The 16,684-nt window shown below is 48.9% G+C and overlaps 1 protein-coding gene and 1 pseudogene across 1 annotated transcript in view; both read right to left on the bottom strand.

Annotated features, from left to right (window-relative positions):
* The window catches only part of LOC144768557 (uncharacterized), a 258,342-nt gene that overhangs the window by 174,712 nt on the left and 66,946 nt on the right, over positions 1-16,684 (bottom strand). The window lies entirely within an intron of this gene.
* LOC144767007 (uncharacterized) lies at positions 1,109-5,403 on the bottom strand (annotated as a pseudogene).

The following is a 16,684-nucleotide window of genomic DNA, read 5'->3' as shown; positions in this document are numbered from 1 at the left end:
TACTTGTTTTTTCACATGTGTCTCTTCTTCCACACTCCATATTTTTGTCACTGATTTCTTATGAGACATGATGTCTTCCTTGTCAAATTAGTCAACTTTTTCCTTTTCCTCCTGACAGGTTCCCTCCCTTTTCCCACTTTCTCCCTCTTGTAAATCACCATTACCCATCTTAGATGCTTCATCTTTTCCACTCTCCTGCTCCTTGTGTAGGTCAACTTGGTCCCGTTGAACTGTTCTTTTTTCATGTGTTGGTCACTGTGTTCCCTGTGAGTGGCTTTTGCCTCTTCCATTTCTCTTACCTTCAGATTATCCCCCATGTCGCCTTGAGTTCTTACCAATTCTTCATTTTCTTCTCCCTCTTCCTGTAGGTCTCCATTTTCCATCATAGATGTTTTTTCTTTGTCCTCCCCTTTCTTCAGGTCTAGGTCACCATGTTCCATCTGAAACTGGGAAATGTATGTCTCCTCCGTGTGTCACCTGGTACCCACTCAGGTGTTCTCTGTTCCTTCGGTACTTCAGTTTGTTCCATCTGAAAGGCTTCCACCACACCTTCCTTCAAATGTATGTCAGTATATACCTTCTTAGACATTTTTTTCTCCTCTTTCTCTTTTTTTTCACCTGTAGATCACCTGATTGCTTTTGATGTATTGTCGTCTCTTCTTCCTCTCTTTCGCTGAGTTGTAGGTCACACAAATTCTTCAGAAACAATGCCCCTTCTTCGTCTACTTCTTGTACCTGTTGGATACCTAATTCTTTTTGAGATGTTTCCTTGTTGCCCCCCACTAATTCCTCCAATTTGTCCTCCTGTTGGTAACAGGGTCCATGGTGAGTTATATTGTCTAACTCTTGATGGTCATCTTGTTCCCCTGGATAGAGTTCCTCCTTCCCTTCATGTTGTGGATCTGCTCCTTTTTTTGTGAGAAAGTTTCATTTTATCATCCAAACAACTCTACACATTCTCAAAGTCATCTATCGTTACCCACAAGTTACTCACCCATGCCCCGCTATCTTCCTCGTTTTTTAGCAAGATTCCCACTTCCTGCAGGTTATCTGGTTCTCTTTGAGATGCAGCATCATCTCTATCACAATGTATGTCACCCTGTTGCTTTTAGACGATGATTCTTCTTTCGAAGTGGTCTTCATTTACCTGCTCAGGGAAATGGTTTGCCATTGTCTTCTCTTTTCGCTCGGTCATTGTTAGTGGCTCCTGTTTTGTGACAAATGCTCTTGAATGGTCTAATATCAAACCTATCATCCTGACCTCTTCATCTACATTAATTTCCTCCCTGTCCCTCTCCTCACTACCCTGCTCCAGTGTGGCACTGCCTCTCTGACTATGTTCTTTCTCATCTGTCTTCTGTTCAAGTCTATCCATGGCCTTTCCCTCCATGTTCTGCTCCCTCATTGCAGAATTGGATGTCTGTGGAGGTTCTTCTTCCTCGTTCTTTCCGCCCAGGGACCCAGCCTCTCTAGCTACCACTCTGCCATCACGATACAGTGTGGTAATTACCCAGCTGTCACATTCATCCACACCCTTCTCCTCGAGCATTAGCCTCTCTGATCTCACCTCATCCTGCAGTGTAAGAGTTGAACCCACATTCCCTTCTTCCTCCACATTCTCAATAAACCTCTCCTTCCTGATCTGCTCCTGCAGTATGACAGTGACTTTCTGTTGAAATTCCTCTCTCTTCTCATCCTCTTCTTCCATAGATCTCTCTGATGTCAAATCATACTGATGTGTGAGAGTTGAACTCGCATGAGATTTTTCTACTTTATTCACCACAAAACGTCCTCTCTGTGGCCTGCCTGAACAGTCTGACAGTGACTTTCCATTGAGTTTTTTCTGTCTCTTCCATCTCTTCATTCATGGGCCTCTCAGTTTTGTCTCCTTTAATGCCCCTTTGCAGCCGTATGAAGGTGGACCTATCCTGAGGTTCTTCTTCACTCTCCAGGCTCTTACGCTTCCTAGATATTTCCTCCTCTCCCTCTACCACCATGACCTCTTCCTGCTCTGTTTCAGCAGCTTTCTCATCAGGTACCTTCTCCCTCTTTTCCTCACCCACAGACTCCTCTTCCCTACCACCCTCCTTCCAAGTGACAGTGGTTCGTCTTTGAAGATCTTCCACTGTATTCTCATGCTCTTCATCATTCTTTGAGCTCACTTTTCTTTCTTCCTCCTTGTCCTTCATGCGCAGTGTGGCATTAGTTCTCCAAAGGTATTCTTCATTCTCATTTGCCACACTCTTAGGCCTCTCTTCACTGTTTTTCTCTCTGTCCTCCTCTTGCACCCCACCCTCCCCTTTCCCAAACACATTCAGTGATAGAGAAGAGTATAGTAAAGAGTTTGAGTGTTGAGTGAATTAGATCTGCAGTTTCAGCAGAGCGTGTTTGTCTCATGAGTAATCCGTGGTATCCTGTGTTCTTTGAAGGAATCTGGAACACACTGCGTGTGAGCCAGATTCCACAGATGGACAGTTGGCTCAGGCTTCATTACATGACATCTATCTTGTTCCTTCTCATTAATAAAATAAGAGAACCTACCTCATCATCTTGTCTTCATTCAAGAGGAAACGTAACACTGGCGACGAGGATGGGATTGTAGAAAAATTGATAAGAGTGTTGAAAGAACATAACCCAGAGGATACACGCCTGAAGCCCTGCATCGTATGCAGATCAAGAGACGGTTGGCGTTGGTAAGTGAATAATTCGGCTGACATTTATGCCGAGTACTCGTCTCGCAACCCCAGAGGCAAAGCTGGAAATCCCGAATTCCGACCTTCATGCGGTGAGACTTTATTGATTTTAAATGTAAATCATCTTTGGGAGTGTGCTGAGACTCGCGCTCTGGAACCCTTATGCTCGCGTTGTCTCACGAGCGCCTTTTACGTAATTCACGCATGAGCAGAGACTGATAATGGGAGTCTTCACACTTGTGATGTCAGACAAGTGTTTCTAGGTAACAGAACGTTTATGGCGCTTAGCGCTGAAGGCAACTCATTCACATGTTGCTTAGCGCTGATGTCATAATTAGTGTTGCCTAGTACCGATTGACTGCCTGTTTTTTTTAGGATTATTCCTGACACAGAGAAACAATTCAACACGTGTGTATATGCATTTTTTTCTCTGATAGCACAAGCAACTTTATTTCTAGGTGGTTTTAACTGGAAATTTTTGCTGATACACACTTCAGTGCGTCATTTAATTGTGTGTCAACAATATTTAACGCTGACATACACAGCACGGGCAATAATATTTTTTTATTTTTTTTAACATAGCATTTTTATCTTTATTTTCCACAAAATCTCAATACATAGATGGAAAGCTTCAATGCTCATCCTCCATTTTTAGCTTCGCCAGGAGAACCTCCTTTAGAATGGAAACAATGGAAGGAAGGTTTCGAAGCTTATAAGGAAGCAATTGGAGGTGATGATTACACCGATAAACGCAAACTTGCCATTTTGAAACATTCTCTATGACCTGAAGGCAGACACGTTTTAAGTCATCTGCCTCCAATACCAACTGATAATTCCAGTGATGAATATACGGATGTTTATGAAAATGCTATTAAACAACTTGACAAACAATATATAAAAGAAATGAATGAAGTGGTTGCTCGACATACATTTTTAAGTAGACAGCAACTATCCAATGAACCCATTGACACGTTTGTCAAAGACTTAAGAATTTTGGCTGCAAAATGTAAGTATCAAAATTTTCATGATCAAATGGTAAGAGATCAAATGGTACATAATGTTGCGGATGCCAAATTACAAGAAAAGTTACTCTCTGCACAAGATTTAACTTTGTCCAAAGCCCTTGATATTGCTCATCGTTTTGAAGACATGAAGTTAGGTATGAAGGAGTTGTCAGAAAAAAAGAATCTTACGTCTGGAATACATTCTGTTAAAAATAAATGTTGAAAATTACACCAACAAACCTGCTACTTCTGGGGGGACGTGGCCAGCCAGCTAACATGGCGGAAGCGAACTAACAACGCTCCGTCATGCGACCCTTAACCCCTTCGACGCTCATGACGAGCTGGGCTCGTCATGGCGTAGCCTCCTCGCACGCTCATGACGAGCCCAGCTCGTCACGTAACATGCGATTTTTAAAAACCCAGAGTACGGGCGGAATTCCGCCCGCACGCATGCGGTTAATTATCCTGGCATTTATCCGACAGAGAGGTCTCCTGTGCTCGAAACCAGCGGGTGCGGAGGGGAAAAGCAGTGAGGAGCCTGTGGTGCCCGATGGTTATTGTCTGGACGGTTTAGGCGAGGCGGCAGCGGTCCGGCTGGAGAGCAGCGGCGCCGGTGGCGAAAGGCGCGAAAGCGCCCTGGGACCTAACAGCTGTCGGAGAAGCCTGCGACGGCGCTGGGGCACCCCTCTAGGCGCCGCGACCTGCCCCTGCACTGCCCTGAAAGTCGATGGCGTCCTGGAGAGACTGATTGGGAGAGGTGCACGTAAGGACCAGCAGGCCCCGTAACCATCAGCCGCTGGTGAGGAGGATAGCGGCCCGGGACGAGAGGCGGGCGCGCGCGGGTGGCGGGCACCAGCGAAGAGGCATCGTCCTGTGGCCCGCAGACGGCACTGGGGGCTAGGGAGCCTGAGAGCGGTGAAATAGTGGAGGCTGGCGGAGCGGGACCCGAGCAGGAGTGGGGAGCCTGGTACTTGTGGGGCGGCAGACTGCCCCTGGGGCTCGCAGAGGAGGTGCTGCGGACCGGGCCCTGCACCGCCTGAACACAGAGGCCTGACAAGTGCCGCCGGGCCCCCACCTCACCGGCCGTTGTGACTGTTTGCCCGCCAAGGTGAGAAGTGAGGCCTGGGGCGGATGGGAGGCCGCGATGGTGCCGTAGTGCTGAGGGAGACGGCCTCACCTGGGGTCCGTGCTGGAGAGACTCGGGGCTCAAGTGCAGTGCAGGCAGAGGAAAACAGCATGGGGGGCCACTGGAGGCATCAGCTACCCCTGCGCTTGGTGATCACAAGGCCAGCACGCCTGGGTGGGCCTGAGCCCGGGCCCTGAACTGGCTGGCCGTGAAGTTGAGGCCTAGGAGGAGGACTATGCAAGGAGGTGAGGGTCCCTGAAACCGGTGCTGTCCTGGGACCCGTGGAGCTGACTCGCTTGGCAGACAGTGAGGCGACGCCTGAGGTGTGAGGCCCGGCTGGGGCTCTGGGCTGGCCCACACGTCACGTGAGAGCGGTGAGGAACATGGGGCAAGAGGGGGCCCCATTTGTCCGTGAGTAGGAGGGGAATCACACTGCGCCTGAGGGTACTACAGGGGCGCAGGCCTCTGCTGAGGGGCTTGCATACTCACTGTGACTGGAAATATCCGGCAGCGCTGGGAGGAAGCCCACTGGCAGGGCCTGCGAGGCTACAGCTGGCAGCGCAGGGGTTTTGGCTGCCATTTTGGGAGCTGCGCCATTTTGAGCGGGACTGAGGCTGAGGTGGTGTGCCCTCGAAGCTGGAGTTGCATGAGCACTGGGTGGCTAGAAGCACCATAGGAGTGCTACGCCTGTCCTGTCGCGGTGCTGCAACAGTTATTGGTTGCAAGAGCCTGGTGGAGCCATGTTGTGTTTGGCGGAGTGGTGAGAACGACAATGGGGCACCTGGCGTAATAGATTGGGAAGGTGTGCGGCAGACTGACAGGCATCAGTGCCGGTGGGCAGCGCAACGCGACTGGCTCCCTGACAGAGACGGTGGTCACCCAGGAGGGAGCTCCCCACTTGCTGACAGCGCAGCCGTGGGACATTTGCAATAGGCCTTCTTCTCGGCACGGAAGATAAGGAGGGGCCTGGGCCCTGGCGGCCTGCAGCTGATCAAGCTCGCCCGACTCAACGACCGCCTGTGGATGCCAACGGCACAACAACTAGTCATGGGCAGGCTGCGGGACAAAGCGCAAAATGGACAGCCAAGGGCTGACAGTTTGGGACCTTCACTGGGGCGCCAGAGTGGAAGCATGGAGCCCCAGGCTGCGAATCTTGCGGACAAAATGGACAGTGTGCTGGCAGCGGTGGAAAGGATTGGCACCACCCTGGAGCAAACAAAGGAATCCCTAGAGTCAAGGCTTGACAAAGTCACGTCTTACTTTACCCTCCTCCATGCTGACCACCGTTAGGGGAGTCGTTTGCCCAGCAAAAGCAGACACTCCAGGAGATCCAACCTGTGGTGCAAAATCACACCATAGCCCTCCAGGATATGATCGATCGGGTCCATGCACTGGAGGACCGCATAGAAGATGTGCAAGGACGCTCTTGACACAACAATGTCCACGTGGTGGGCCTTCCAGAGGGTGAGGAAGGCAGAACTCCAGAGCAGTATGTCGAGACCTGGCTGCGTGACCTCTTGCCCCGGGGGGGTGCTATCACCACAGTTTGTGGTTGAGAGGGCGCACAGAGTGCCAGCGCAGAAGCCCAAGCCGGGAGCCCGACCCTGGCCATTCCTCTTCAAACTCCTTAACTACCGCGACAGGGACGTGGTACTCCGCGAAACCAGGAAGCTGGGTGACCTCACTGTGGGAAATGGTCAGGTGATGTTCTTCCCAGACTACACAGCAGCAGTCCAGAAACGGAAAAGCACCTACATGGCAGTGAAGCGTCAACTGAGGGAACTGGAGTTGCCTTACTCCCGGTTGTTCCCGTCCCGCCTCAGGGTGGTCTCGAAAGAGGGGACCCGCTTCTTTGATGCCCCGTTGGACGTCTGGGATTGGTTAGAAGAGCCGGGGCAGTGGAAAGGACCGAGGCCCTCAGGCCCGGAAGATGGTGGCTGGCAGGAGAGGAGATCGAGAAGGCGCAGGCGGAGAGGAACCCGCCGAGACACAGGGCCAAGACCAGCTGCACCCAACCCAGAGAAGATGAGGCTGGAACGTCAGGAAGCTCTGGAGGCGGTGGCAACCCTTGGTACAGCGAGCAGCCATGGCCGCATGGAGACTCACGGATGCAGCGACCCGGGAACCAGTGGATCATCATCCCCATCCACTGTGTTCTCTGAGGACCTGAGTATGTCAGTGGTGACACCTCAGACGGCTGACCAGCTCATGTGATTGAACGATGCTGAGTGGTACATCTCTATGACCCACAAACATGTGTATACCACACACTGTTCTTCCCTCCTCTTGCCCACCCCTCCCCCTCTCCTTATATGCTCACATGCATGTTATTGGAATGTGCTATGTGCTAGCAATGTTTTTGTCATCTAATGCAATTTATGTGCGCGTAAGTGAGTTGCCTTGCTAGCCAGGGGACAGGGTGCGCTGCGCAGGGGATGCGGTCACCAGTCTATATCGCGATGTCCCACGCTGCTCCGGCGAGATGGTCTAACCAGTGACTCATCACACACTTCCTACGAGTACAGGAGACCCGAGACAGGGTCGTAGAGTAGACTAAATGCTGACATACCACACACCCCACTAGCCACTTCACTGGACTAGCTCTTTACCATGCATGTTCCGCTCAAAGTTTGGACGTAGCCCTTCCGGGGATTCGCCCTTTCAGTTACATTGTTTGAGATTGTTACTATGTTCAAGTTGCAGCACATTGACACAACCCCCCTGAAGCATGACTCGGCCCACCCTAAGCGACTCCAATGTTCCGCCCTGAGACGACGTACCCAGCCACATGACACACACCAATGTAGTGACTTGGAACATACGTGGCATGCATACACCATCGAAACGCTACTCCATCTTCTCCTACTTGCAGAGACACGCTGTGGGGTTCGCCCTTCTGCAAGAGACCCATATGACCCAGGCAGAGCTTGACAAACTCTGCAGGAGCTGGAGGGGACGCATTTATGGCACTGTCTTCTCGGCACATGCACGAGGAACCCTGGTTTGGGTGAGGGCGGGAATCCCTTTCATATGTGAAGAAGCGAAGGTGGATCGAGAGGGTAGGTACTCGATAGTGCGGGGGAAACTGAATGGTCAGGAGGTATTGCTAGGATCCCTTTATGCCCCGAATGTAGATCAGCAACCCTTCCTAGCTCAGATGTCCAAGGTTCTCTACCCTTATGCTGGGCTCCCTTGGCTGCTTGGTGGGGATTTGAACATGGTGTTAGACGTACACCTGAACAGGTCTTTCCCCCCCCTCCGTGCTGCGGCGGTAGCGTCAAATGCGCAGGCATTCAGGGACTGGCTTTCGCACTGGGCGTTGCATAGCCTGTGGCGCACACTGCACCCAGAAGACAGGCTGTACTCTTACTATTCCACAGTCCACGACTTGCATGTCCGGTTGGACAGGAGGGTGGGTTCCCAATCCCTGCTCCCACTTATTACGCAATCAGAGTACCTGGGGAGAACACACTCCGACCATAATCCCCTGTGGATCCAAATCAGCTGGGAAGTGCAACGCCCACCCGTCCCTACGTGGAGGCTACAACCTACTGCGCTAGAGGACTCAGAGTTTTGCCTGTCTCTGGGCACGGCCATCCTCGGGTACTTTGATAGCAATGAAGGGACAGCGAGCAATGCCGTGGTAGAATGGGATGCACACAAAGTGGCTGTCCGGGGGCACTGCATGGGAGCCACATGGAACATACGCAAGACGTTTTCTGCCTCCCTGACGCGCCTGGAGGCTGAACTTCTGCGATACGAGCGGGAAGGGGAAGGGGGGTAGGTACGCACACAAGCTAGGAGACCTCCGCACTAAGCACGCGGAGCTCCCGGAGAAGCTGAGGTGCCACAACTATGCTGCGCACACGGCCAGAACGCATGCCAAAGCAGACCGAGCGGGCAGATTGCTGGCCTGGTTAATTAAGCAGAAAGGACGGGGTGCCCCGATAGGAGCCCTCTGCACAGCAGGGGGGGAGATGGTGTATACACAGCGTGAATTTCATCACGCCCTCACAGACCACTATGCGCAGCTGTACAGGGCCCAGGGCATCGGCCCCAGGCACATCCTAGAGGGGTTCTTTGACTCTGTCCAATTGCCCACGGCCTCTGAGGAGCAGAAGGAGATGCTCAATGCGCCCCTCTCACTGGAGGAAGTTGGGGAAGCAATGAAGTCCATGGCATTTGGGTAGACCCCGGGGCCGGAAGGCCTGCCCGCCGAATATTATAAAGCGTACCGGGAAACCCTGACGCCATTGCTGCATAAGTTATACACCACAGCGGTGGAGGAAGGGTCACTGCCACCCTCTATGCTAGAGGCGTTCCTGGTCTCCCTGCCTAAACCGGATAGGGACCCCATGGCCCTGGGTTCATATAGGCCCCTGGCGATGATCAACGCAGACTACAAGGTCCTTGCTAAGGTGCTAGCGGACATATTGGCTGAGGTGGTCCCCCACTTAATCCACACAGATCAGAACGGGTTTGTCCCAGCGAGGTCCACGTCTCTGAACCTCCGGAGATACTTTAGAGTGGCAGCTGAGGCTGCGCGGGAGTGGCCTAGGGCAGGTTGCCTTATGCTAAATTTGGAGAAGGCGTTTGATTTCCTAGAATGGGGTTACTTATTGGCGGTGTTAGCGAGATATGGGCTAGGCATGGGATTCCTGCACATGATTAGCTTATTATACAGGAACCCTGTGGTTCGGGTGCGATTGGGCCCATACATTTCAGAACCGGTGGTGGTGGGCCGAGGCACCCGGCAGGGGTGCCCTCTGTCCCTGCTACTGTTCGCGCTAGCAATCGAGCCCCTGGCTGTAGCTATCCGAGAGACCCTGGGTGATGGTATCCTGATGGGAGACGCAACCCACCAGGTATCGCTCTACGCCGACGACCTGTTGGTGTTTGTGAGGGATGTGAGACGCATACCCATGCAGCTGGCACAGCTACTACACACATTTGCTGCCGTCTCAGGGCTCAGGGTAAATGCGGGTAAATCCTGCTTCTACGCTTTCAGGGAAGGAACTGAAGACCCGGGATACCATCTGGAGGGTACAAGAGTCCAATGGAAAGAGGACACTTTCTGTTATCTGGGGATACAAATATACCGTAGCCCGGCCGACTTGTTCGACGGGAATCTTGGGAGGGCTGTTGCGGCCATTAGATCGCAGGTACGCTTCTGGAGCGCGCTCCCGCTGACCATCACAGGTAGGGTGGGACTTGCTAAAATGGTCATGCTTCCCTGCCTCTTGTACCACTTTGTCAACCTACCGCTGTTTATTCCGGATTCCTTCTGTGCCATGCTCCATAAGCTATTGCGGGACTTCATCTGGGGCACCTCTAGGCACCGACTGGCGCTGGCGAAGTTGTTCTTGCCAACAGATCAGGAGGGTTTGGCTGCCCCCTGTTTTGAGCACTACTATCTGGCCGTGCATCTGCAATGGGTTGTTCGTTGGCTGGCAGATAGAGGTAGAGAGGACACAGCCACGGCAATGCTGCCATATTCCCTAGAGTGTATCACCAGACTCTCCCGCCCCATGGCAAAGGTCGAACGCCAGGGCCCACTCCCCTTGGAAGTGGCATGCAAGTGCTATCGAAGATCCTTGTACCTCACCCGCGGCACGATCCCTTATTCGCTCGCCATACCCTTGGAGGGCTCACCCAGTGGCGAGGGGGTGCTCACGTCCTCCATGCTTGCAGAGTGGTGGGAGGCCGACATTCACACGCTCGGTGACCTATACAGGTAAGGGGAGCTCACGACATATGAGACGTTGGTGACCGAGGAAGGGCTACCCCCTGGGGGGTTCTTGATGCACAGATCCCTGATAGCGCAGCTGTCGGCCAGATGGGGGGACGTAGTTACGGAGCCCCGGCAGCATTTAACAATGCAGTACCTCCACGTCATGGGGAGGGGCAGACATTTGGTCCGCTGGTTTGGGGCGTCACTAAGGGAGCACGTGGCAATCAGTTTAGACCCCCTTAGAGGAAGGTGGGAGCTGGACCTGGGGCAGTCGCTAACAGATAAGGAATGGGAAAGGGTGCTTAAGGGTCCGGTCCGAATCCCCAGAAACATGTGATTCCGCCAGATTCAGCTCTTCATTGTCCATAGGGCCTACCTCACGCCAGAGTTGATTGACAAGTACTTCTGTCCTGCAGACGCCCTTTGCCCCAGGTGTAGTGAGCAGGGGGCGGGATTCCTGCACATGTTCTGGAGCTGCCCAGGGCTGGGTACCTATTGGCGAACAGTCAGAGAGATGTTGCGGAACTGCACGGGTCGAATCATACCCTTTGACTGGCCCAAGTACATCCTACACCATTTCAAGAGATCCCCCAAAGATAAGGTGACATCCCGCTTTCTAGACCTGGGGCTGGTGGTGGCAAAGCGCCTCCTCACAAGGAGGTGGAAGGCACATGGCCCGCCATGCGCACGTGCATGGACTTCCTCATTCCAGGCGTGGGCCAGGGCAGAGTGGACCGCCATACGCAGAGAGGAAATGATGGGGCTCAGGAAGGAACCCATAGCGGCACATTGGGAGCGAATGTTGGGTACATTACAGCAACCAGACAGGGAGGGGAACACAAGGGATGTGAAAAGGATGGGAAAGGCACGTGAGGGCGGATGCCGATATGTTCAACTCCTACCCCTCTGAGACATAACGATAGACACATCAGGGTAGCCGTACTTGAGGAGCATTCACAAAACAAGGGCGGGGGCAGAGGGTTGGGGCTGGGAAAGTGGGAAGGGGGAGGAAGGGAGTTGGAGTCTTTGTGAGGTTTCTGCTGCCAAAGTTAACGTTTATTGTTTCATATATAACATCTGTTTCCAAGCTCAAGATGAAAGGCCAGCCCCGAACTGTACGGACCATTGAGCGGACTACACTCCGGTCCCTGGAAGGGCTCGGAGTCGACACGCAGGCAGGCGAGCTGTTGTTATTCTGGACAAACATCTGTTGTATCACCCAGTAACAGCTGGTATACTTGTTCCATGATATGTCATATGCTAATGTACCTATGAAAGCTGTATATCTGCCATCAAATGTTATGAGGAAAGTGTACAATGTACTGAGTGACTCTTAAATAACAATAAAAACAGATTTGACACAAAAAAAACTGCTACTTCTGGAACTAATACTGAAAGAAAAGAATATATTTGCTTTAAGTGTGGATTTCCAGGACATTTAGCTACTAATATAGGCTATAAGTCAAGTATGTAGATATTGCAGATCTAAAGGTCATTATGCGAGAATGTGCAGAAATAGAAATACATTTAGAAACAAAAATGTAGAAGTTAGAAATTCAAAGTCAGAAAATGTTAATGGAGATAACAGTGACACTGATGAATCTGAATATTTATTGACTGTATACGAAATTGATGATACCAATAAGGATGCACCATTTTGTATGTTACAAATAGGCAACAGAAGTATAAAAGTTATGGCCAACTCTGGCGCAAGACACACTTTAATTGGTGATGAACGGCTAAAGGAATTTCCTGACATATCTCTGCTTCCACCTGACATCAAATTAGTAGGGTATGGCAAGAAACCAATTGACATTTTGGGTTATTTTACCTCTGATCTTTCTTTTAAGGGTAAAACCATATTGGCTAAAGTTTACGTGGCTAAAGAGGGATCATGTCTTTTGGGTTGGTCACAACAACAAGACTTGATGATTACTTTAGATCCCAATCATCCTGAGCAAGTTTTTGGCTATTCTGATCTGATTAGTCAGGTTACTAACGATGTCAAAACAGATTGGGAAAAATTGTTTCCAAAGGTATTTTCCTCCCAGTTAGGTTTATCAAAAAGGTTTGTGAACAAAATTATATTAAAACACAATGCCATCCCTAAAGTTCATAAGGTCAGAAACATTCCATTGTTGTTGAGAGATGCTGTTAAAAAGGAATTGGAAAGACTTTGTCAATTAGATGTTATAGAGGAAATTGTATCTTCCGAATGGCTTTCGCCAGTGGTTGTAGTACATAAACCCAATGTTAAAGTTAGACTGTGTGGATATGAGAGATCTGAATTCCAATATTTGGGTTGACAGACATCCACTACCGAATATTGGAGAGATGTTCGCTAAGCTTAAAGATGCTGCCATATTCACAACATTAGACTTATCTAATGCATACCATCAAATTGCATTACATGAGGATAGCAAACATCTTACATCTTTTATCACATCTGAAGGTGCCCTTCGGGCTAGTTTCAGCTTCCTCAGTATTTCAGAGGGTAATGCATAAGTTGTTTAAAGACATAAATAATGTTTTGTATTTTCAGGACAACATCTTAGTTTTTGGTAAGGATGTGAAAGAACACACGGACATTCTACACAAAGTTTTGTCTAATTTACAAGACAATGGTTTAACCTTAACTAAAGAGAAATGTAAATTTGGTATGGATTCTGTTGACTACTTAGGCCATTTTATTAGTAAGAACGGTATTTCTCCTAAACAAAATTTAGTGAAAGCAATTGAAGATGCTCCAGAACCTCTGAACAAAGATCAGCTGAGGTCTTTCTTAGGCTTAGCAGAGTATTATGCTAAATTTATTCCATCATTTGCAGACCAAACAATGCATATGAGAAGTTTAATGAAAAAACATCAAATGTTTGTTTGGGATTCCAATTGAAAGGAAGAATTTGTTTTTCTTAAAAAATGTATAGCTTCAGCACCTGCTTTGTCCCCATTTGACACATCTTGTGAATCAATTATCATGTCTGATGCAAGCAATGTTGGAATTGGTGCAGTGCTTATGCAGAATCAAAAAGGACATCTTGTCACTATAGCATTTGCATCAAGACCCCTAAGAGGTGCAGAAGATAAGTACTCCACCCTTGAAAAAGAAACGCTTGCTTGTTGGCAGGGCATTGAATATTTTCGTAAATATGTGTATGGTACAATATTCAGAGTCAGGACAGATCATCGTCCATTGGAAATCGGGATCTCCATCCGATCCGTTGAGGCCAGCGCAGTTTCTGGAGTCTATTGACCTTGTCCAGAAGCCTCTAATGCAGATACTTAATTTATCCTTTGCCACAGCTACAGTTCCGTCGGCCTGGAAACAGGCTCTGGTCTATCATTAAAAAGTCCACACTTGATCCCTCTCTGCCTGAGAATTTTAGGCCGATCTCTCTGCTTCCATGGCTTGCTAAAATAGCTGAGGCTCATGTGAACAAGATGCTGGCTCGACATTTGACCCTTAACAACATTCTGGACCCGTCTCAAAACGGTTTCAGATCGGGTCATAGTACCGAGTCGGCCTTGTTGGCTTTTAACGGAGTACCTAAGAACTACCCTAGACGCCGGTCAGAGTGCAGCGCTTATATTATTAGATCTTAGCGCTGCCTTTGATACGGTGTCTCATGACATTCTGATGTACCGTCTGGAGGCAATTGGGATCACGGATCAGGCCCTGGAATGGTTTTGTGCATTCCTGACGGGTAGATCCTTCTGGGTCTCGGCACCACCTTTTCTGTCTCAAGCCCATTCCATCTGCCAAGGGGTTCCGCAGGGCTCTGCGTTGAGCCCGACGTTGTTCAATCTGTATGTTCAACCTTTCGCGGCTGTGGCAAGAGAGTGGGGCCTAACGTTAGTTTCGTATGCGGACGATACTCAGCTGATTGTCACCTTGGCTGAAGGTCCCTCTGCCGCTGCCACTAGGTTCAGAGATGGGATGGCTGCAGTCGCCCAATGGATGGCGGAAAACTGCCTTCAACTGAATGCCACTAAAACCGAGGTGATGCTGGTAGGGAAAAACACCTCCCTTTGGAACGAACACTGGTGGCCAGCTTCCTTAGGCATTATGCCTGCAGCCAAGCCAGTGGTTAAGAACTTGGGAGTGTGGCTGGACGCAGATCTCAATTTTCAGTGCCACACGAAGAAGGTGGCAGCGACATGTGTGGGCTTGTTGAGAGGCCTTCGCCCTATTCTGAAGTTCTTTAGTGCGCCTGTTCAGCAGCTTATCATCCAGGCCACCATTCTATCGCGCTTGGATTACGCTAGCGCGCTACTTTTAGGCGCAAATAAAGCTGAGATTCTGCGTCTACAGCGAGTTCAGAACTCGGCAGCCCAAGCTCTTGTCGGACTGCCTCGCAGATGTTCTGCTAGAGCCACTATTAGAGCCTTACATTGGCTTCCGATTCAAGCTAGAATCCAGTTTAAGTCACTTTGCCTAGCATTTAAAATTCTGAAAGGTACCAGCCCTGAGTTACTCCGCCCACTGTTAACTTCGTATACTCCTCAGCGCAATCTGCGCTCCTTGGGTCAACATCTGGCAAATACACCCAAGTTCAGACTTTGTCATGCTGAAGGTCGTTCCTTTCGACTGTTGGCGGCCAAACTGTGGAACTCCTTGCCTGTATCTATCCGTAGTATCGATGAGCTTTTCCCTTTTCGGAAAGCCATTAAAACCTATCTCTTCCCTGTGATCTAGATTTCTCTCTCTCAGTTTCACTTTTTCGGTACATTGATACGGTTCAGCGCCGGGACGCCCCTTAGCTGGGGCAGCTGTGCGCTCAAACAAACTTTTAACATAACATAACATAACATACCATTGGTAGATTTATTTACGACTAAAGGATGTGGAAAAGCAACAGCTAGAATTGCCAGATGGCAATATAAATTACAAGATTTTCACTTTAAAGTGGAATACATTCCAGGAATAAAAAATGTTCTAGCTGACTGATTATCAAGACTACCGATTAAGGATGATAATGTTGTCATTGATGATGTTGATCATGAAAAAGTTGTATCCATATGTGAAGTCTCTAATGGGTGTATAAAAGAAGATCAATGGAGAACTGCATGAGATAATGATGAAGACTACAAGAAAGTTATATCTTTTGTCAAAACTGAGTGGCCCAAGAGAGCCGATATATCTCAAAACTTTTTACCTTTTCTTCAGGTTGCACAAGAATTATCCATTCAGGATGATATTTTGATGAGAGGATTACAGCTAGTCGTACCTCGTGATTTTAGGGAAATAGTTTTAGACATGGCCCATGAGGGACATCCGGGTATGTCTAGTATGAAGAGAAGAATTAGGTGTGAATTCTGGTGGCCTGCTATTGATAGATGCATTGAAAGGAGAGTTAGATCATGTGTAGAATGCAGCGTTAGTGACACATCGCAGAAAACATTGGTTTATCATCATGATCCCATTTCTAGACCTACAAAAGTGTGGGAATGTGTGTCACTGGATTTTGCTGGACTGATGTGTTTCGGTCATAATCCAGTTTATGCTATTATCTTAATTGATCAATTATCTCAATGGCCTGAAGTTAAATTTGTGTCTCAGGTTACTTCAAAGGTTGTTATTCAATTTTTAAACAATGTTTTTGAGAAGGAAGGTTTTCCGGTGTCAATTCTAACTGACAATGGTGTGCAATCAACTTCGGTGGAAATGAAGTCATTGCTTGAAAATCATGGTATCATACATAAGCGTTCTTCTGTATATTATCCTCAAAGCAATGGGATTGTAGAACGATGGATAAGAGTGTTGAAAGAAGGTTTACAACTTGCCCTAAGCAATGGGAAGAATGTATTTATTTATAAAGTTGTTATGATGCTGTGAATAAATTACTTTGGAATTACAGGAATACCCCTAGAGGTGAAGGCGACTTATCACCGTTTGAAAAAATGAGAGGTAGGAAGAGTTTAAGCAATTTGAGTCAACAATGGATGAGGGATTTAGTGGACAAAGGAAATGGTATTATCAAAACATTTTTAAATCAATCACATGTTATGGACAATCTTCCAAACAAAATTATCTCTTGTCCTGTAAATGTTGGTGATTGGGTACGTGTAAAAAAGGGTAGAATTGTCAGAACAGGTGAATCTCGATTTTCTGATCCTATGAAAGTGGTCA

The sequence above is a fragment of the Lissotriton helveticus genome, chromosome 7, assembly GCF_964261635.1.
Source record: "Lissotriton helveticus chromosome 7, aLisHel1.1, whole genome shotgun sequence".
Lineage (NCBI taxonomy): Eukaryota > Metazoa > Chordata > Amphibia > Caudata > Salamandridae > Lissotriton > Lissotriton helveticus.
This window is presented reverse-complemented; position numbering and strand designations above follow the sequence as displayed.